Source organism: Haematobia irritans, chromosome 1 (genome assembly GCF_050003625.1).
Source record: "Haematobia irritans isolate KBUSLIRL chromosome 1, ASM5000362v1, whole genome shotgun sequence".
Taxonomy (NCBI): Eukaryota; Metazoa; Arthropoda; class Insecta; order Diptera; family Muscidae; genus Haematobia; species Haematobia irritans.
In genome coordinates this window covers 35,522,050-35,546,842 of record NC_134397.1, presented here as the reverse complement: position 1 = coordinate 35,546,842, position 24,793 = coordinate 35,522,050, and the positions used below count along the sequence as shown (strand labels likewise).

General features: G+C 29.3%; 1 protein-coding gene across 1 annotated transcript in view; it reads left to right on the top strand.

Moving 5' to 3' along the window:
• The first annotated feature begins 468 nt into the window (after positions 1–468).
• Positions 469–24,793, top strand: part of LOC142220552 (uncharacterized) — a 150,342-nt gene continuing 126,017 nt past the window's right edge. Inside the window, exon 1 of the mRNA XM_075289738.1 lies at positions 469–2,786. The gene's annotated coding sequence lies outside the window, so the exon portion shown is untranslated. The remainder of the gene's footprint in view (positions 2,787–24,793) is intronic.

The window sequence follows — 24,793 nt, the reverse complement described above, 5'->3', positions numbered from 1 at the left end:
TTAAGTGTATTACAGTATTAAGATAGTGAGAAGGAAAAAGGGAAAAGGTTTTTTCCTAATCTGTGATAAATTTTAAGAGAGTTTGAAGGGAAACCAAAAAAGCTTCTTTCTACTCTTTTACAAATTTATCTAAAATTCTCTGTTTATGATAAAGCCTAGAAATTCCAAAATTTTCCTGGGCTTTCTGATTTAACTCTCTTTAGTTTGTATGTGGTTTTGTTACTAAAAGTAAAAGAGAAATTTCAAGTTTGCTTAACGTTTACCTTTTTCGTCATCATCAGCTGGGCAATAGAAATATCTAAAGCTTTTCCTTTGCTCTAGCCAATCATTCTCTTCTTCATATGCTCTACAGGGTCTATTGGAAATAAAGCTTTCATTTGCCTTAGCTTAACAAGGTGCTCATTTGCCCATTTCCATTTGAAACTCCACACAATATTTTCATCCCTTCTGGCAGTGTTTCTAGTTCAATTGTATGGTAAAGACGTGTAACGAATAAAAACGGATTTCGGATTTTTTGTTCAATAAAAAAGAAATGAAAATATAAATTATTGATGGCCCATGGTGGAGAAAAAAATAGAAGAGGAAAACGTGGCCCGAAAGAAGAGTAGAAGAATAGAAAGAAAAACAACGATTACGGCAACAAATAAAAGAGAGTGGTAGGAACTGATATAAATAGCCCAGAAAAAAAAAAAACCAATAAAAAAACGGATGTGAAAGCCAGAAATATTCTACATTTCGTATGCCATGAAATAATAAAAGTAAATCAAATATGACTACGAAATACGCATAGCATGAAGAACGTTGTCGGTCTCACAAAATATTACTGATGATGACTGTGATGAAAATGATGATGCAGTGAGAAACTTTCCCAAAGAAAGGAGGAAAAAATAAAATAATCACGCAGCCCACAACAACACATTAATATATAAAGCTAAAGTGAGATTTGTGAGTGTCAGCTTGCCAAAAAATATACAAATTTTTGAAAAAAAAAAGAAGAGAAGAAAAATCACAAAAGCGTAAGGCAAAAAAATTACCTGCGGCAAGAAATCTCAAAAAAAAATAATTTGCAAAAAAAGTGTAGGAGAAAAAAAAACAACGTGGCATCCAAAACAAAAATTCTATGAATAAATTAATACAAAATCATATAGAAGGTGGCGGAAAACAACCCAAAACGAAACAACAAGAATCCTTCATCAAGGGAATTTCCCTTATACCCTTTGCTAAAGACGTCAGCGATTTGCTCTTACCTCTAGGTCGTCAGGTGTATCATGACGTATGAGTGATTTTAGCATTTAAATAAATTTCATGAATAATAATTTGAGTATAAAAACAAAATCCTTATAAAATAATGAAAATAAAGATGCCTAGAGTGAGTGTCAGAAAGGAGGTAACAAAATAGGAGTTTACAGTGGCGTGATTAGTGCTTTATGGAAAGTGTATGGTGATGTATGAAACTAAATGAGGGTAAAAAATATATGCATGTAAAGCGGCGGTATTTACAATGTTGAAATAAGGATGCAAAACAAAAAACAAACAAAACCGTATCAAGGTAACATGCAAATGAAACTAAACAAATCGTTAACAAAAAATTCTGAATAAATCAAACCAAAGGCAACACCAACTAAGCCCTCTTAGAGTGCAGTGTACTGTGAAGTGAAACCCCATATGTTTAACGAACTTTTTGTTTTGTTTCTATGAAACCTACTTTATTTTCCCTGGTTAAGGCTTGAATGTTCGAAAAAGAAGGAAAAAAAATAGAAAGCGTAAAACATAACTGCAAAAATTGGCTTCCTCAAGACTATGGGGGATTAGTGGAAATGTAAGAGCACAAGTTTAGATGATTCAATATATTTCTACGAAATGTTTTGAAATTTACCCTAAATAAAATAAAACCCATAGAAAAAAAAATATAATAATAATAAATAAAAATTCTAATAAAGAAGCCAATTAAAACAATTTTTAAAAAACTTTTGGTGAATATTTGCTATAGATCCTCACTTTACATGGCTGTGATTGTAATATAACGGCTAAATTCTCACCATACTTATTGGAGATCAAAATAACGACAATTGATAATCTCTTCCCACCTTCAGCTAACAATAAAATCAATAACAACCAAGTATAGTGGTCTCTCAGCCATACTCAAATTATATGGTACTCACCTATACAATATTCAAGCGTACTCATAAATCCAAGCTTACCTATTTTGCTCATACGTATTGTGTTATTGTTACCGTTCCGTAGATATCGTGGCCGTGGTTATCGTCATCGGGTCGTGTCGTTGTACTTACGCATCATCTGTTGGTAAGCTGATAGGTGTGTTTGTCTCAATGCATGTATGTGTCATTCATAAGCATAGCATTTGTGTGAATGTGTATTAGTGAATGGTGTTTTGTGTAAAAAATTGCCTACTTCAAGGATTACAACGAAGAAAAACAAAACATCAACAACATAAACAACAACAACTTTGAAAAAAAGTCCCCACATAAATGTATATAGAGACCACCCAAACAGCCATTCAACCTGAATGAACACATTCAATTATACCAACAACATTGTAAACCAGCAAAACGGAACTGTTGTGTTCATCTCATCTGTACAACAGCAAAAACAAAAGTGAATGATATGCCCTAGTCTTGGTTGCTGGTGAATGATTAAGGATAAAATATATACGTATATTATCAGAAGTAGTAGAACAACAACAACAACAACAATAATAGCTACAATAAAAGCCGTAACATTTTTAAGCATCTAAACGGCATTCACAACAAACAAAAACAAACAAGGTAATATAAACACGTGTACATCAATATCTATAGGGAAATTTCCAACATAAATATTGGGTTGTACTGAAAACGTTAAAATAGAAATTATTGAAATAAAATATTTGTAGATAATTTTTTTCCGATTGGGAGCACAATAATATTTTTTTAAATACCTCGAAAAAGTTTTTAGGTGAAAATATAATAAAATAGAGGTTATTGCTTTAAAATGCAGATTTATCTCCAATGGGTTAAAGTTTGCGTTAAATTTTGTTTGTATATGGGGGAAAGAGAAAATTTTATATCGTTGAAGGAGCAATTCCATTTTTATGAAATGTATATAAAGGGTGATTTGTTAAGAGCTTGATAACTTTTTTTTTAAAAAAAACGCATAAAATTTGCAAAATCTCATCGGTTCTTTATTTGAAACGTTAGATTGGTCCATGACATTTACTTTTTGAAGATAATTTCATTTAAATGTTGACCGCGGCTGCGTCTTAGGTGGTCCATTCGGAAAGTCCAATTTTGGGCAACTTTTTCGAGCATTTCGGCCGGAATAGCCCGAATTTCTTCGGAAATGTTGTCTTCCAAAGCTGGAATAGTTGCTGGCTTATTTCTGTAGACTTTAGACTTGACGTAGCCCCACAAAAAATAGTCTAAAGGCGTCAAATCGCATGATCTTGGTGGCCAACTTACCGGTCCATTTCTTGAGATGAATTGTTCTCCGAAGTTTTCCCTCAAAATGGCCATAGAATCGCGAGCTGTGTGGCATGTAGCGCCATCTTGTTGAAACCACATGTCAACCAAGTTCAGTTCTTCCTTTTGTGGCAACAAAAAGTTTGTTAGCATCGAATGATACCGATCGCCATTCACCGTAACGTTGCGTCCAACAGCATCTTTGAAAAAATACGGTCCAATGATTCCACCAGCGTACAAACCACACCAAACAGTGCATTTTTCGGGATCCATGGGCAGTTCTTGAACGGCTTCTGGTTGCTCTTCACTCCAAATGCGGCAATTTTGCTTATTTACGTAGCCATTCAACCAGAAATGAAATCGATTATGTAGACCATAAATCGGACGTAAAGCGCGAAACACATTTCGAACCGAACACTGATTTTGGTAATAAAATTCAATGATTTGCAAGCGTTGCTCGTTAGTAAGTCTATTCATGATGAAATGTCAAAGCATACTGAGCATCTTTCTCTTTGACACCATGTCTGAAATCCCACGTGATCTGTCAAATACTAATGCATGAAAATCCTAACCTCAAAAGAATCACCCTTTATTTACGTGAAAATAAAATCGAGGTTATTGCTTAAAAATGCAGAATTATCTTCAATGGGTTAAAGTTTGCGTTATCTTTTTTGTATATCGGGGAAAGAGAAAATTTTATATCGTTAAAGAGCAATTTTATTCTTATGGAATTTATAAAATTTCTACATATAAAATAAAAATTCCCACGATGAAGGACAATTCTGGGTAATATCAGAAAAATTAAACTGTATTATAAGCGGGTTGGCATCACGACGATATCACAAAAAATAAGCAAATATTTTCCGACAAATTCAAGAAAATTGTTTAGACAGAGTTATTTTTTTTTTCATTTGTAAAAGAAAATTTCGTAGTGTGGAGGAAAAAAATAGAGTTCAAAATTGTAAAAATGTCTATAGTGCTAAACGATGTTCATGATGGGCGCCTTATTGGTAAAATTTAGAAATTTTAAGAAATTATGAACTATTTTGTGGGAGACACGAATTTAGTAAATCTTTATGTTTCATTTGTGTATAGCTTTTTTTTTAACATTTTTAGTTAATTTAATTACCGTGTGCAAAAAATTCTTACAGTCAAGAAAAAGTTTTCATAATAATTCCATGAACTAAAATAGAGTTAAATTGGTTTTAATGAAATATAGGGCTCACTTTTTTTTAGTGTAAATTTATAATTTTTTTTATGGCGGAAAATATAGATTAATTTTAGGAAATTTTGAACTAAACTGTTTACAATCGCCGATATCACACCGACACCACAAAAATAGTAAACGAATTTTTTTTCATCTGTTAAAGAAAATTTTGTAGTTTGAAGGAAAATTTGCAAAAATTTCAAAGAGCAAAAATGACTTCAGTGTTATAGGAAGTTCAATATGGTCTGATTTGTTGTGGTAAATTATATAAAATTAAAGAAATTCTTTATGCTTCATTTGAGAGTAATTTCCCCCTTTTTAAATTGACTAACGTACACAAAAAATTATAAAAGTCAATGGAACTTTGTCAAATTGGAAAAATGTTAACCAAAAAAAAAAAAATAATAATAAATAAATAAATATATAATAATAATTTTCATGGACTAAAAAAATAAATTGGCTTTAGTGTCTTGGGGACTTCACTTTTAAATAAAAATCTTAATTATTATCCGATTGGATAATGAAAATTTTCATTATCCAAGGATTGTTCAAGGATTTTAAATAATTTTTCCTGCAGGAATCTTAATAGAGAATTTGAATCATAAAGCAAAGCTGTAAAAAAGAAGCATCTGGCTCCATAGAAAATATATTATTTGGCTTCCATCATGAAATTAATTGATTAATTATTGAAATTCCTTTAATAATGATAATATCAATCACCCTCGTCAATTAGAGAAATAATTGGAATCTTTTGGACAGTTTTGTACAGTTTTCCTTTGAACCAATTATTTCTATAATTAATTTAATAAAACTCGTATTTGATTTTATATTTTAATTCAATATGGCAATTGATTGTTGTTCTTTGTTTCTATTTGTCTTACATATAGTCCTTCGGATGTGCTCTCCGAAACGAAATTTTAGGAGAGTGAAGTTTCCTTTTGTTATCAGGTATTTTAATTAACCCTTTCACTACCGAAATAAACCTAATGATAAAAACTTTTATTTTCCCTCTTTTTGTACTTGTACTTGTACTAAGTATGTAGAACAAACTGACAATATGTGCCAAAAATAATCGAAATCGGTTCAGATTTAGATATAGCTCCCATATATATGTATCGCCCGATTTGGTTAAATTTGGCCGTAAAACCCTTATTTATCAACCGATAGTGCTCAAAGTTGGCTAAATATAATCTTCTATACCTCTAACTGTATGTGCGCAATTTCATAGTAATCGGTTCAGATTTAGATATAGCTCCCATATATATGTATCGCCCGATTTGGTTAAATTTGGCCGTAAAACCCTTATTTATCAATCGATCGTACTCAAGGTTGGCTATATGTAATTTTCTATAGCTCTAACTGTATGTGCGAAATTTCATCGAAATCAGTTCAGATTTAGATATATACAGGGTTGGCCTGTCACAAACTGTGACTTTTGCGACATACATTTGCGACGGTATAATACGTATGTCGCAAAAGTCGTAAACCTGCAGTAGAAAAACAAAATTTGAATAGAAGAAATCCTGAACATTTTTTAATTTAGTTTGACAGCATTCGCTGTGAGTTTCTGCCGAAATTTGTGAAAGTTTTCCCATGATCAAGCCTATTTTCTTAGGTGGTATCGAAATTCCCGTTGGTGAGTGTGCAAAATACCTTGGGGTTATATTGGACAGGAGACTGAACTTAAAGCTAAGAAAGGACGAGAAAATCCACGGTTACCCTGAACTCGTGCAAAAGGCAATAGGGAAAATGTGGGGACTAAAACCGAAAATTGTGAACATTCCTAAGAATTGAAACTTCTCGCACATACCATCGTCTTGGATATCATCGAATTCGCTGCCTAGCTGACGCGAATAAAGTATTTTCAGTTTGCGACTTTTGTTACTTTTTCTACATTTACGACGCGTATGTGACGTTTACGACGTTTACAACTTTGCGACAGTCGCAAACCTAAAAGAGTTTGATACAGACCATCTATGGATATATAGCTCCCATTTATCACCCGATTTTTCCAAATTTGGCCGTAAAACCCTTATTTATCAACCGATCGTAACCAAGGTTGGCTAAATGAAATCTTCTATAGCACTAACTGTATGTGCAAAATTTCATCGAAATCGGTTCAAATTTAGATATAGCTCCCATATATATGTATCGCCCGATTTTGAAAAATTTGCCCCTAATAACCTTATTTTTGACCATAGGGGCCTCATTTATTAACTGATCGTACCCAAGTGACCTTCTGTGGTATCAATCATACCTGCAAAATATTATACAAATTGGTTCAGATTTAGATATAGGTACCATATGTTATATATGCATCGCTCGATTTTGTCATATTTGGCCATAATACTCTTATTTATTAACCTAACATATGTTATTCAAATCTCAAATTTTGATGTACTAGCTGATCGTATTTAGACTTATATGTAGCTCTTACATAAATCTTCTGCCCTGTTTGCAGAAATTTGGGTTTATTACCCACAACTAATTGACCGATTTCCTTTTTTTTAATAATGGACTCAATATTAGTGGCATACTAACTCTTTTGGTGCAAAATAAACTATAGCTCCTAATATTAGACATTTCTGCTCAGATTGTGACAAGACACCCATAAACATGTACCCCCCTTTATGTTCTCCAAAACCTATACTAATGTTACCCCACAAATGCTTATGTTTACTAATTCAGTAGGGGTGGTTTAGGGTATGATATAGTCGGCCCCGCCCGACTTTCTACTTTAATCACTTGTTTCGAAAATGATTTACAATTAAAATAAGAAGATCAATCTATATGGGGGCTATATAAATAAATTGAAATAAATATCTTCAGAACATCTAACACCCATAAGGACACGGTGCCATATTTAAAGCAAATAGGCTTACAGATATTTTTGTCGCAATATTTTCATGGATGGCGAAGACATTTTTATGTTGGGGACTTGGGAATTTGGTGGTGAATCTCAATAAATTTGGTGATTTTTGTGAGGATTTCCTACATAATTAAAAAAAAAATTGAGCTTCTTTTCGCCAAAATTTAAAATAGCACACTTTGCTCCTATTTACTTAACGACATGCAATAGGGTGGAAATGGAGTATTCAGGCCCGAAGCTGATGCGGGATTTTAGGGGCCCAAGCGCTAATTTATAACTCAGCCTGGCTAAGACATTTTTCTATAATTGCGAAATTATTTCGTCAGGAATCGGATTAAATGTTGCAATTTTAAGCGTATAATCAAAAATATCTTTATTTAGAATATTGTTCCTTAAAACAATAAACTTTTCCCTCTGTTTAAGTGCTAATAAAAAAATTCTAAAAAAATAAATTTTTTGTGTCTTTGTGTTCGTTTTTATACCCTCCACCATACGATGGGGATATATTAACTTTGTCATTCCGTTTGTAACACATCGAAATATTGCTCTAAGACCCCATAAAGTATAAATATTCTGGGTCGTGGTGAAATTCTGAGTCGATCTGAGCATGTCCGTCCGTCCGTCTGTTGAAATCACGCTTACTTCCAAACGAAACAAGCTATCAACTTGAAAGTTGACACAAGTAGTTGTTATTGATGTAGGTCGGATGGTATTGCAAATGGGCCATATCGGTCCACTTTTACGTATAGCCCCTATATAAACGGACTCCCAAATTTGGCTTGCAGATGCTCTAAGAGAAGCAACTTTCATCCGATACGGCTGAAATTTGGTAAGTGGTGTTAGTATATGGTCTTTAACAACCATGCAAAAATTGGTCCACATCGGTCCATAATTATATATAGCCCCCATATAAACCGACCCCAGATTTGGTTTGCGGAGCCTCTAAGAGAAGAAAATTTCATCCGATCCGGTTGAAATTTGGTACATGATGTTAGTATATGGTCTCTAACAACTATGCAAAAATTGGTCCACATCCGTCAATAATTATATATAGCCCCCATATAAACCGATCACCAGATTTTACCTCCGGAGCCTCTTGGAAGACCAAAATTCATCTGATTCAGTTGATATTTGGTACATGGTGTTAATATATGGCCTCAAACACCCATGCAAAAATTGGTCGAAATCGGTCCATAATTATATATAGCCCCCATATAAACCGGTCCCCAGATTTGACCTCCGGAGCCCCTTGGAAGAGCAAAATTCATCCGATTCGGTTGAAATTTGGTACGCAATGTTAGTATATGATATCCAACAACCATGCAGGAATTGGTTCATAACAGTACATAATTATATATAGCCCCCATATAAACCGATCCCCAGATTTGACCTCCGGTGCCTTTTGGAGAAGCAAAATTCATCCGATCTGGTTGAAATTTGGTACGTGGTGTTAGTATATGATATTTAACAACCATGCCAAAAGTGGTCCATATCAGTCCATAATCATATATAGCCCCCATATAAACCGATCCCGAGATTTGGTTTTGGAGCCTCTTGGAGGAGCAAATTTCATCCGAGTCAGTTGAAATTTGGTACATTGTGCTAGTATATGGCCGTTAACAACCCTGCCTAACTAGGTCCATATTGGTCTATAGTTATATATAGCCCTCAGATAAATCGATCCCCAGTCACACAAAATTTGGTCCATATCAAGTTCATAACTGTATATAGCCCCCATATAAGCGACCCCCATATTTAAATTCTGGCTCCCTAAGTTTTGGACGTCCATATCGATTCGTAATTATTTGTAGACTTACCTACACATACCTTTTTTATCTAATATGTTATATACCACGTATGGACTAACTCACAATTTAGAAAACGATTTAAGATACCATAACCCAAGTAATTCGATTTTTGATGACAGTCTCTGGTAGAAGTTTCTACGAAATCCATGGTGGGGTACATAAGATTCGGCCTGGCCTAACTTACGGCCATATATACTAGTTTTCTTTAATTTGGAAAATTATTTTAGTCGATTTCGGTCCCCACCAAAAGTCGGTAAAGACGTCTTTCATCAACAACAACCCAGCAAAAAATATTGGAAGTTCTTCTAGAGGCACAACTTTAAAAGCACTTCCAAAAATGACTTTCCAAAAATTAGACGAAAACTAAATTCTTCACTTGTATATCCATCCCCAGTTTTTTTTTATGAACAATAATTATACATAAATTTTAATAGTCTATATTTTGCGAATAAATTTTGTGGATTATACAATTTTTTTTACGAGTCTGTATTAAAATGAATGCTTTCTTCTTTTATTTAATCTCTTTAGAAAAAATCAAAATAGATAAAATATTCATAAGATATTATCTTGTTTTAATTTCACCACATACACATAGATATACGCAAGTGTGCATATGTGTTATATTTGATAAATCTACTCTAACACATTAGACTTCCACCAAAACAAATATGTCCAACACGTGCCATACACAACATATCCCAATATACATACCAGCACACCCATACATACGAACACACACACACAGCAATGCTGGCATCCCCCTGATGAAGCTAGCATGATTTTGGGGTGTACATATTTAACGTATTAATGTGACTGTAATGGTTAACAGGCCTTTTTGGACCATTAATATTTTACGATTTTCATTTGTTGTTGCTGTTGTTGTAGCTTTTGTAATGATTGGGTTTAGGGAGGATAATTAAAAGATGTTTTGCTTTTTTTACGGCTAAATGGAATACATATTTGTCACAATACTTAAAAGGTTTCATTTTATATTATGAGTTGAATCTCTAGAAGTGGTGGTGGTAGAATACTTAATATCCTTGTAAGGAGTCAAATGGAGAATAGCTAAAGGATTTTCTTTTGGGTCAAAGGGATCTTATTTGAAAAACCATTGATTTGAGTTCGTTCAGGGAGGAGGGGAACCTTCGATAAACAAAGGACAAATAATTTTGTTAAACGATTATTTCTGATAGTCTACAAAAGAAAAAAAAAACAAAAGGAAACAAGAACGAGATAATAGAATAGATTGCTGCGTATGGATTTTGTTGCTTCAAGGGGGAAGTCCTTTGAAGTTCAAATAAGGCAGGAAAATAGGGTGATGAATTTATTGTTTTGTATTAATTATGAATGAAACTTAAATATAGCAAGAATATTACAACAAAAAAAAAAATGCTTACAATGTTCATTTATTCTTTAAAATAAATGTTATGGTTTTCAATCAAAGATCTATGACCGCATTTGACAAGAAGGCAGATTATCGAAGAAATTTACTTTGTAAAAGTACACAAAAACATTGTTTTACTGATTTAATCACGAAATTACAAATCACACACTGCAAATAAAACGGTTTTATATCGTGTTGTGTGTGAATACAAATACATAAATAAATAAATAATAATAATAATATTCTAAAAAAAAAAAAAGAAATAAAAATAATAATTGATCCAATTAATGTTTTAAGTGAAGTGTCTCCAATCGCAGAAATGACATTATCAATTAAAAAATTAATTGATCCAATTACAAAATTAATTGATACTATTAATTTTTGTTTCAATTAATTTTTTTTGGAATAAATTAAATTTTTAATTGAATATTTTTTAAAACTCAATTCAAATTGTATTTATATTTTTTATAAAAATAAAAATTTTTTATAAAAATAAAATTAATTTTTTTTTGGAATAAATTAAATTTTTAATTGAATATTTTTTAAAACTCAATTCAAATTGTATTTATATTTTTTATAAAAATATTCGTGAAGATTTAAAATTCACATGTGTAGATTCACATAATTTTTTTCTATATAGGGTGGTATTAAGTTCGAGTTTAGCCGCTAAAAACGTCATTTTTTCACTTTGTGAACATTTTAAGGAAACTTTGTGAACATTTGCTTTGGGCTTTTCCCCATCAAGTTATAATAAAATTTGCAAACAAATACGTATAATTTCAGGCATTTTTCTTACTGATTTAGTTTTCACTTTAGTGATTTTAGCGGCTAAACTCGAACTTAATACTCACCTTTAGGGGGTAAATTATTTCTATATAGAGCTGGGTCCGCATGGCATATTATACTACTGTAGGGTTTTACTGATAGGTTTAGCTACAGATATAGTTAATCAACCGATGAAAGCTACAATATGGACTTAAAAATTTTTGATATTATCTTTGACGATTTAACTATGGAGCAATAAAGTTTGTATGAGACATATGATTTTGAGTATCGAAATAATAGTCGGATACGTAATAGTATGATGGATATAACATGAAAACGTCCAGGTAAAACTGAAATAGATATTCTCAAAATATCCTTGTACAAAATATATAGCTAGCCGAGAAATTTAGCTGTTGTACGGTTGTGCGTATAATTAATAAAAATTTTTTCGTACTAGGGTGCGTATGCTCAATAATAATAATTTTGATTATTTAAAATTTTTCAAAAAACAATTTATATTACTATGAAATTTTATTTGGCAAACACTTATTGTGGTAGTTATGATTTTTTTTGTATTATTTTATTACCATAATTAAAGGAACGTATCAAGTTCAATCAAGATTATATGAGCCGTATAAATTTGAGTATCGAAATAATATATGGATATTTAAAATTGTGAGGGATATTGTCAACTACTATCCATTTATGAGTATGTAAACCTGTAATGGCTATTGTTAAACTATCCTTACATAGAATATATAGATAGCCGAGAAATTTAACTATTGTAACATTGGGCGTATAATTAAAAATATTTTTTGTACTAGGGTGCGTATACTCAATAATAATAATTTTGATTATTTTAAATTCTTCAAAAAAGAATGTATATTACCATCATTATTTGAATTTGATAAACACTGATAGCAGTAGTTATTATTTTTTTTGTATTATTTTATCTGTATTTGAAATCCATACTTTAACAAACGGACAATAAAGTTTATATGAGCTACATAAATTTGAGTTTCGAAATAATAACTGGATATATAAAACTATGATCGTCAAAACGTTTTTTATGTATTTGTAAAATTGTAATTGAAATTGCTAAAATATCCTTGCACAAAATATATAGCTAGACGATAAATTTAGCAGTTGTAACATTGTGCGTATTCACCAATGTGGTATCGCAATGGACTGAATAGTCTAAGTGAGCCTAATACATCGGGCTGCCACCTAACCTAACCTAACCTAACATTGTGCGTATAATTAATATTATTTTTTTGTACTATTATCACGGTTGCTACAGTTGGTAGAATTCTACTAAAAATGGTAGTTTTTCTACTGTTTGGTACATTGGTAGAATTCTTCATGTTTTGGTAGATTTTGCAAAATATTCATCTCCAACTAAGATGTAAACAATTTTCTATAGAAATAATATGTTTTCAAAATTTTCTATAGAAATAAAGATTTGACAAAATTTCATATAAGAATAAAATTTTCTATTAAAATAAAATTTTGACAAAATTTTCTATAAAAAAATGTTGCTAAAATTTTCTATAAAAAAATTTAAAAAATTTTCCATTAAAATAAAATTTTGACAAAATTTTATATAGAAATAAAGGTTTGACAAAACTTTCTAAAAAAAATATTTTGACAAAATTTTCTATAAAAAAAAAATAAAATTTCGACATAATTTTCTATTGAATTTATTTGTTTATATATTTACAATAATAATGAATTATGAAAATAAGCAGGAAATATAGGTGCTAACAATATAGGTTTTAGACCTGTGTATAAAAATAAAAATTTGACAAAATTATCTATAGAAATAAAATTTTGACAAAATTTTCTAAAAATAACATTTTAATAAAAGTTTCCATAAAACTAAAATTTTGACAAAATTTTCTAAAAAATAAAATTTTGACAAAATTCGTTTTGTTTTTTTCATTGATGGTTTTTTCTTTAATCATTGTTTAAAACCATTCATTGACTAAACTACAAGTGTAGCTTAACCAACAGAGGAAAATAATGTTTGTCAAATTTTGTTTAGGCAAAGCCCTATAGACTGCAAGATGGTTGGATGGACGCACGTTTCGGAATTACCACATTCCTCATCAGCATCCTCTACTTGTAGCAAAACTATCAACCAATTATCAGAATAAATTCAGGCAGTTCACTAAACCCAAAAGTAAACCACACTTGAACCTTCGGAAAAAAAGTTTTACATGATAGCCGGCTTATGCCGAAATAAATTCGTACAAACATATCTCTTTTCCTTTGCCACCGTCAAATCATCGATTTGAGTGCAGTTGGCTGGGTTTATTTATAAAAAAAAAAAAACAAAAAACAAAAACAATGATTTTGACAAACTTTTTTATAAAAAAATTCCATAAAAATAAAATTTTGACAAAATTTTCTATAAGAATATTGAAAAAATTTTCTATAGAAAAAAATATTTGAAAAAAAAAATCTATAGAAATAAAATTTTGACAACATTTTCTATAGAAGTAAAGATTTGACAAAATTTTCTATAGAAATAAAGATTTGACAAAATTTTCTTTAAAAATAAAGATTTGACAAAATTTTCTATAGAAATAAACATTTGAGAAAATTTTCTATAGAAACAAAGATTTGACAAAATTTTCTTTAGAAATAAAGATTTGACAAAATTTTCTATAGAAATAAAGATTTGACAAAATTTTCTAGAGAAATAAAATTTTGACAAAATTTTCTATAGAAATAAAATTTTGACAAAATTTTCTATAGAAATGAAATTTTAACAAAATTTTCTACAAAAATAAAATTTTGACAAAATTTTCTATAGAAATAAAATTTTGACAAAATTTTCTATAGCCATAGAATTATGACAAAATTTTCTATAGCCATAGAATTATGACAAAATTTTATAAAAAAATAAAATTATGACAAATATTTCTATGAAAAAATTTGGAAACATTTTCCATAGACGGAAAATTTTGACAACATTTTCTATGTTAATAAAATTGTGACAAAATTTCCTATAGAAATAAAATGCCAAAGTTGACATATATTGGTTTGATGACTTAGCGAGATGAGTATAATATGCCCGTCCCTATGCTTTTCAAAATAAATTCTTAAAGCAAAAAGGTAGCATAACTTCTGAAGCAATGAAATAGATTTAAAAATAACGTAGTTTTACCTTCCACATGGAATTGTGAATTTCGGTTACAAGTTTCAAAAATTACAAACGTTTCTAAAAAGTGACCTATCATAAATTTTTGTACATTTAAAAACCCTTAGATCTTGACTTTATTTTAAAATTAAAAAAAGTGGTTCTAAGATATACTCTATTACAAATATTTAATATTTACTAAAATAACTCATAATTATTAATAATCATGCGCCCTATGGTTCCAAAAATCTTTGCTTTGTTTTAATCCAAAGTAGAGAGTAGACTTCATTTGACAAAATTTTCTATAACAATAATATTTTGACAAAATTTTCTATAGAAATACATTTTTAACAAAATTTTCTATAGAAATAAATTTTTGACAAAATTTTCTATAGAAATAAAATTTGGCAAATTTTTCTATAGGAATAAAATTGTGATAAAATTGTCTATAGAAATAAAATGTTGACAAAATTTTCTATAGAAATGAAATTTTCTATAGAAATGGAATTTTCTTAGAAATAAAATTTTGACTAATTTTTCTATAGGAATAAAATTTGGACAAAATTATCTATAGCAATAAAATTTTGACAAAATTTTCTATAGAAATAAAATTTTGATTTTGGAATTTTCTATAGAAATAAAATATTGAAAAAATTTTCCATATAAATAAAATTGTGAATAAATTTGCTATAGAAATAAAATTTTGACAAATTTTTCTATAGAAATAAAATTTTGACAAAATTTTCTATAGAAAAGATATTTTGACCAAATTTGCTATAGAAATAAAAGTGTAACCAAATTTATTATAGAAATAAGATTAGGACTAAAATTTCTATAGAAATAAAATTTTGATAATATAAGAGTTTTTTATTTGCGAGGTTTTTGGTAAAATTTGCTCCAAATTGTGGTAGATTATTTTTGGCTCGAGTGGCAACCTTGATTATGATACGTACAGAGAGTATTAAGAAAACAAGAGAACGAAACAGCGACAGTAGGTGGCAGTCATGAGGAAATTTATCTAATGTCATGCAGTTTTTGTCGGCGCTTCTCTCAAATATCATACAGTATGCGTCGGCGTCACCCAGTTCAGTTCTCTGCAGGCCTTATGAAACGTAAGAAAAATAGGATTTAGAACCTACTTTGTAGGTTCTAAATGTTCTTTTATATAAACCTTTTCATTCTATTATTTTTTTGGCAGACAATTTGAAATTATAACTGCCGATGCCTTAAGAATTTATCAAAACAGCGCTTCGACCACAACCTCGGTTATACCAAAGCTGCAGGCATTGTGCGACATCTATACGGTTGACATTTGTTGTTTTTGTAAAAGAAAAATTTGCGTCCTCTTGTTTTCTTAATACTCTCTGATACGTATACCAAATATTAATAGCTTTGGTTGTTGTAAATTGTTCGAAATTCGAACAATTTGAAGCTATTTAAAGCTGTTGGTTTTTATATTTTATCAGTGTTTGATGCCAGATTTTAGCAGAGGGAAAATTAGAATGGTCGCCATGCAAATATATATAGAATAAGTAAACAAGGTGAAATTGAATAAACATTTCGAGTTTGGATTGATTAAAAATCAAACAGGCTAAAATCTTGGAGGCTTAGGTCCCCAAAAAGTTTTTTTGTTTTATTTATTCGTTGTTAAGTTACAATTAAAATTGATAACTTAAAAAGTTAGATAGCTATGACAACTAATCCGAATTTTTGTTAACCCCAAATTTTAATTTTGGAACACATCGAATAAAAATTGTGATTTCTAAATGCTGAGATGATGATGAAAAATCAGTACAGGACAACATAAATCATATACTGCTCATCTGAAGATGCTTATATACATTGCAGTGCTAAATTTGGAAATTAAGTTTAAAATATTAGTTGCATTAATTTTTATTTGCTTTAAAATTATTAAAATTAAACTTATTTAAATAAAATAAAATTAAGAGAAAATATATATAAAATAAAACAGAGAAGGGCATACTTAATACGACAAATGGTTATTATGGAATATTTATTGATCTTTTCTATGTCCAACTAGGCGTATAATTACTATTATCTAAATGTCCATTAGTGCGTATACGAGTTAATAATGATATTTGGTAATAAAATAAATTATACGCTCTTGTAAATATAAAAGTTTGGACAGATACATATAAGCAAACAATAATAGAGCGGTATGTACATAAATTGGCCTGTGTACACTGTACAGCATGGAGAATATAATATTTAAGCAGCAAATTATTGATAATAAATGCTAAAGTAAATGTAAATAATTCGACGAGTGATGTTATGATTTGTAAGAAAAATAAAATTATAGCCTCATTAAAATTAATTTGTATACATTCAAAAGTAAATATATATATAATTTCATTGCCATAGGCAATACACACAAATATAATTATTTAAATGACGAATAGTCATTTAAAATATTGAATGTAAATAATGAAGGATTATTAACATAAAGACCAATTCCCAATATTTTTGTGGCTAAATGTCTATGTAATTATTTATCTAATAACTTTAGACTGAATGTAATGTAAAAGTTTTGTTATGAGGATATAACATATTGCTTATACAATACATATTTATACGGAGAATAATAATATGAGAGTTTTTAACAAATAATTTTAATAAATCCTAAAAACAACAAAAATTTGATAATATGATTATCTAAATTTTTTAAATATACATTTAAAGTTTATTCCAATTATATGTTTGTATAGATGAATGTAATATGTGACGTATTATTATTATAAATTATTTGTCCAATGGTGCCTATACGATCTCCTATTAGTTTTGGTGATAATAAAATCAATAACTTATTTAATTAAACTTATGGCAATTGTGGTGAATTCTAAGATAAATAGAAACTAATTTGAAAATCACATGTATAGAAATTTTCTCTTGAATTGTGAATATTTCTAATTTTCACATGTGGTTGTGTACGTACTTAAGAATAAGTGACCAGAAATTCAAATTTCTATAACTGCAGCTCTTAATTATTCTAATCTAATATAAATGTTGCAAGAATTTTTGAAACCTTAAACAAGAATAGAATGGAATAAAAGCATCCAAAGTCTTTGGATAAATATTGACAAAGTGCGACCATAGTATTTAAAATATTTTTTAATCGATAATAAAGACAATAACTTGTTATTGTTATTTTTAAGGAAAATGTGAGTTTTTAGTCACATTTGAAAAAAATATTTACCTTGAAAGTTACTCGGAAAACAATTTAAAATTCTATACTTCAAATATAAACTGAGGCGTATAATTATTATTATTTATTTGTACATTGGTGCGTATACAGACTTTGATTAGTTGCGTATATTAAGGTAAATCCTTAATAATTTTTTTGAGGAGAAGAATCAGCAATGTATCCAATTTACTTTGCACGAAATGTTAGAGGAAAAGAATTCAAAACTGGGTCGGTGTTAGGCCGAACAAAGTGTATATTTAATATTATTTTTTTTTAGTAAAACAGAGCGTATACCAAATATTAATTTTTTGTCTATTGTAAAATTTTCAAAAAAACAATTTATATTTCTTTTGGAATATGATTTGTTGGTACTTAAAACTGGCATACGCCATATTCTGAAGCGAATATTTGAAAATGAATGTTTTCCAATTTAATCTAAAAGAAGTAAAATGGCGCGGTATTGGGGCGATCGAAGCGTATAATTAATATTAATTTTAGTACAACGATGCGTATAACAAATACTAATTACTTTGACTGTTTTAAATTCTAAAAAAAAACTATTTATGCTACTTTGGAATTTGTTTTGTTGTTACTTAAAAATGGCATATGTAACTTTACAAATTCCATATTATTTGGATGGACATCGATGCGTATACAAATTATTAATAAACAATTCTATTAAAATAAATCATACGTAGTGAAAAACATAAAACAACATATCGATATAATTTTGAGATCCAAAAAGGAACATTTTCTTTCATTTTCATTATTAGTGGGGGGAAATCATTAACATAACCCACTTTAATCTAGAAAAATAAGAACGTTGGCGGTGTTAGGCCGACCGGAGTGTATAGCCAATATTATTTTTTAGTACAATGGTGCGTATACAAAATATTAATAACTTTAATTATTTTAAATTCTTAAAAAAAAGACAACTGTTTTATGGTACTTTTGGAATATGAAGTATTGGTGCTTAAAACTGGTATATTTCATTTCCTGAAGGGAATAGTCGATTAAAAATTTAAAAAAAAAATTAAAATTTGGAATTTGATTTGTGGATACTTAAAACTGCCCTAAATTATTTTTTTCGAATCGTATCCAATTTTTTTGCACTAGATTTTATAGAAATTATTATATACTTATAAAATTCAAAACCGGTCTTTTATTGCCTTTTATTTGTTGATGCATATAAGAATTATGAATAAATATTTCTACTAATCTAAATAATACCAAATATATGCGTGAACATCATTCAACTTAATTAAGAAAATGTAAAAACTGTCCCGGTGTTAGACCGAAGTATATATTTAATATTAGTTTTTTAGTACAATAGAGCGTATACCAAATATTAATTTTTTGTCTATTGTAAAATTTTCAAAAGAAAATTTATGTTACTTTGGGAATATGATTTGTTGGTACTTAAAACTGGCATATACCATATTCTGAAGGAAATATTTGAGCATGAATGATACCCAATTTAATCTAAAAGAAGTAAAATGGTGCGGTATTGGGGCGACCGAAGCGTATAATTAATATTAATTTTATTATTAATACCAAATACTAATTACTTTGATTGTTTTAAATTAAAAAAATGATTGATGATACCTAAAACTGGTCTACATAATTATTTCGATTGCTTGTAGGGGAATCGGAATTTAAATTTTAAGGAAATAATAATAGAAATTCAAAACAGGGATTTTAATCCGTATTATTTGGATGAACATCGGTGCGTATACAAATTATTAATAAATATTTCTATTAAAATAAATCATACACTCCTGTAAACTATATTGCCTCTGATCGATATAGTACAATTTTGAGATCCCCAAAGAAACATTTTGCTTTTATTTTGAAGACACATTATTGGTTGGTAAATTAGGGAATACAACCATGAACATCATCCACCTTAATCTAGAAAAGTAAAAACGGTGTCATTGTTAGGACGACCGAAGCGTATAATTAATATTATTTTTTAGTACAACGGTGCGTATACCAAATATAAATAACTTTGATTGTTCTGAATTCTTCGAACAAAAATTTGTTACATTTGGAATGTGATTTGTTGGTATCCAAAACTGGCATACTAAATTTGTTTGATTGTTTCCTATATAGGAATTAATATGTATACAATTTACTTTGCATAAAATGCAATTAAAAATCGTGTCTTTACTCAATAACCTTTGGATGTACATTGATGCGTATACGTTTTATTATTATATATTTGTATTAAAATAAATCATACGCTCGTGTGAAATGCATTGCTTTTGCTCGAAATGTCAAGGAAATAATTAGAGACTTATGAAATTCAAAATCGTGCCTTTACTGAATAACATTTCAATGTGCGCTGATGCGTATACGTATTATTAATATACATATTATAAATGCCTCTGACCGATATAGAGCACTTTTGAGATCCAAAAAAAAAACATTTAGCTTTTATTTTGGTGATACCTTATTGGTGAGTCAATTAAGGGGGAAATAAAAGCATGAACTTCACCCAACTTAATCAGGAAAATGTAAAAACGTTGCTGGTATTAGGCCGACCGAAGCGTATAATTAATATTAAATTTTAGTACAATGGTCCGTATGCCATTTAGAAATTTTAATTTTGATATTTAAAACTGGCCTAACTTAATTTGTTCGATGATTATTCCTTATATAGGAATCGGGTTAGTATATAATTTATTTTGGATAGCCAAAAAAATGTTAAGGAAGTAATTAGAGCCGTGGAAAATTCAAAATTGGGGAGCCACCGTAGTGTAATGGTTAGCATGCCCGCCTTGTATACACAAGATCATGGGTTCGATTACTGCTACGACCGAACACCAAAAAGTTTTTCAGCGGTGGATTATTCCACCTCAGTACTGCTGGTGACATTTCTGAGTGTTTCAAAGCTTCTCTAAGTAGTTTCACTGCAATGTGGAACGCCGTTCGGCCTCGGCTATAAAAAGGAGGTCCCTTGTCATTGAGCTTAACATGGAATCGGGTAGCACTCAGTGATAAGAGAGAAGTTCACCACTGTGGTATCACAATGGTCTGTATAGTCTAAGTGAGCCTGATATATCGGGCTGCCACCTAACCTAACTCAAAACTGGGATAGTATTCCGTATTATTTGTATGTCCATTGAAGCGTATACGTATTATTAATAAATGTTTCTATTAAAATAAATCATATGTTCCGTTAAAATGGTTCAGGTGTAGATAATTTAAAATTGTTTAATTTTCTAATTATTTATTTTATTTTTCTAATTATTTAGTTTATTTTTGATTTCCGTTGATTGCATTTGATTGTCTTTTTTGAGTGGAAATTACAGTTTTGCATAAATATTCTAATAAATTCAAAATTATCAAAGCCAAATAAATTTCCACAAACAATTAAAAGATAATATATATGTCAAAATATATATTACCCATCACGGTGAATGTTTCAAATTTAATCTGTAGGATTAAAAAAAAAAAATAGAAACACATAAAACTGTAAATCATACCAGTGTGAAAAGTCGTAATTAAATATTTTTTAATTATTTGATTGAAATTTAAGTAAAACCCAAGGTATTAATTATTTGAGGAAAAAATTGAAACATTCCTATGGTTTCTAGATACTAATTAGGAAATCAATATTGAATATTTATATGAATTTAAAATGAGGCGTATAATTACCATTAGGCTTGTTTATTATTACGTATACGTAATAATAAATAATAAATCTGAATATATTAAAATTAATCATATGTTTGAATAGACATCATTAACATTCAAATGATAATTATGATGAATGCTGAGAACAATAAGGCGATAAATTGCATTCATATACATTTTCAGCAAAAATTAAAATACAACAATTTTTCCTTTGTATGTAATAATAATAAATTCGATTACCTTACAGGCATAAATTATGAGCAATTTATTTATTTCATCTAATTATATATATGAATATGAAATATTGGCGACAATCCATAATCTTTCTGATTATTTTTTGATTGTTTTATACAAAAAATACGGAGATATTGTCAGCGGTACTATTCGCATTCTACCGTTTGCAGTTCAATGCAAACTTTTTTATGCCCTTAGCCGATGTTAATTTGTCCTGAGGAACATAAAATATTGTGTTTGAAAATTTAGACACTGAGGTCTCGGACTGCAGTTCAAATGTCAATTCTTTGTGCTGCAGTTCAAGCATTGTCACTTCGCTTTGTTATTAAAAATCTATGGTTTCGGTCGGAAGCTCAAATTCGGCAGTACAACTACTGAAGTATTGATGTGCAGTTCAAACACCGAGATTTCGATAAACATTCCAAATGCTGTGATATAGATCTACAGTTGAAAAACATACCATATTTTGAACACTGCAACTTCGAGATCTACAGTTCAAACGCTTTTAGATCAATATCTAAATTATTAAAGATTTTCGATAGCAAAGTCTAATAACCTATGGAAACGGGTATGTAAGAAGCATCGGTCAATTTGTTATCTCCGGTTACACAATACTTTTTCTTTTACCCTAATGCGTAACTTAATCTCTTGACCTCTGGTCAGAATTAATATAAATGATACGCTCCATATAACACACACATCAAATGAAAGGCAAGCCTCTTATCATGTACTCGTCTTCGTCATACCTCAGCTCAGTCTTTAGGGTTTTATGCTAGAACCTCTATGACCACCATACATCGATGGACCAGTTTTACTTTTTTAGAGGCAAGCAAATGAGGTTGGAAGTGAAGGATATATGAGCTACTGTACCCTAGTGCGTATACTTATTATTATTAGATCTGGTCATAATTAATAGCAATCATACGCTCCACATGACATACAATAAGAAAAAATAAACCCTATAAATACAAAATTACCAAATCCCATATTCCGAAAATCTATACAATATGAATTTTCATATTTAGTATTTAGAGAATTAGAATATATCCGTCTTCATCCAACTTTAGTTTTTATACCCTGCGCCACACTGTGGAACATGGTATTATGTATAGGTTAGTTAGCAACACCCACAAGGGGACGAGATAGACACATGGTGTCTTTGGCAATAATGCTCAGGGTGGGCTCCTGACCACGGTTGCCACCGTTGGTAGAAATCTACCAAAAATGTTAGATTTATGTTTGTAGATTCGTAGATTTTCAATTTTCTATAGAAATACAAAAATCGTTACAAAATTTTCCATGGAAATAAAATTTTGACAAAATTTTCTATAGAAATAAAATTTTGACAAAGTTTTCTATAGAAAAAAAAACTGAGAAAATTTTCTATAGAAATAAAATTTTGATCAAATTTTTTATAGAAATAAAATATTGATCAAATTTTTTATAGAAATAAAAATTTGACAAAATTTTCTATAGAAAAAAAAATTTTGAGAAAATTTTCTATAGAAATGATATTTTGATAAAATTTTCTCTAGAAATAAAATGTTGATCAAATTTTCTCAAGAAATAAAATTTTGACAAAATTTTCTATAGAAATAAAATATTGATCAAATGTTCTCTAGAAATAAAATTTTGATCAAATTTTTCATAAAAATAATATTGTGACAAAATTTTCTCTAGAAATAAAATTTTGATCAAATTTTTTTTACAAATAAAATTTTGATAAAAATTCCTTTAGAAATAAAATTTTAACAAAATTTTCTCTAGAAATAAAATTTTCACAAAATTTTCTCTAGGAATAAAATTTTGACAAAATTTTCTCTAGAAATAAAATTTTGACAAAATTTTCCACAGATATAAAATGTTGACAAAATTTTCTGTAGAAATAAAATTTTGACAAAATTTTCTATAGAAATAAAATTTGTTGTTGTTTTTTATTGCAGCTTAAAACCATACATTGACTAAACTACAAGTGTATCTTAACCAACAGAGGAAAAGAATGTTTGTCAAATTTATTTGGGCAAAGCCCTATAGACTGCAAGATGGTTGGATGGACGCACGTTTCGGAATTACCACATTCCTCATCAGCATCCTCTACTTGCAGCAAAACTATCAACCAATTATCAGAATAAATTCAGGCAGTTTATTAAACCCAACAAAAACCACACTTGAACCCTCCGAAATAAATTCGAAACAAACATATCTCGCTCAAAATAAACCCTGCCATGTGAATTCAAATCGATGATTTGACAGTGGCATAGGAAAAGAGATATGTTTGTTTCGAATTTATTTCGGCATAAGCCGGCTATCAATGTAAAACCTTTTTTCGGAGGGTTCAAGTGTGGTTTTTGTTGGGTTTAATAAACTGCCTGAATTTATACTGATAATTGGTTGATAGTTTTGCTGCAAGTAGAGGATGCTGATGAGGAATGTGGTAATTCCGAAACGTGCGTCCATCCAACCATCTTGCAGTCTATAGGGCTTTGCCCAAATAAATTTGACAAACATTCTTTTCCTCTGTTGGTTAAGCTACACTTGTAGTTTAGTCAATGTATGGTTTTAAGCTGCAATAAAAAACAACAACAATGCTTAAAGAACAAAACCAACAATAACAAAACAAATGAAATAAAATTTTGACAAAATTTTCTATAGAAATAAAATTTTGTCAAAATTTTCTATAGAAATAAAATTTTGTCAAAATTTTCTATAGAAATAAAATGTTCACAAAATTTTCTCTAGAAATAAAATTTTCACAAAATTTCCTCTAGAAATAAAATGTTGACAAAATTTTCTCTAGAAATTAAATTTTGACAAAATTTTCTATGGAAATAAAATGTTGACAAAATTTTCTCTAGAAATAAAATTTTGATAAAATTTTTTATAGAAATAAAATTTTGACAAAATTTTCTATAGAAATAAAATTTTGACAAAATTTTCTATAGAAATAAAATTTTGACAAAATTTTCTATAGAAATAAAATTTTGACAAAATTTTCTACAGAAGTAAAATTTTGATCAACTTTTTTATAGAAATAAAATTTTGACAAAATTTTCTACACAAATAAAATTTTGATAAAACTTTC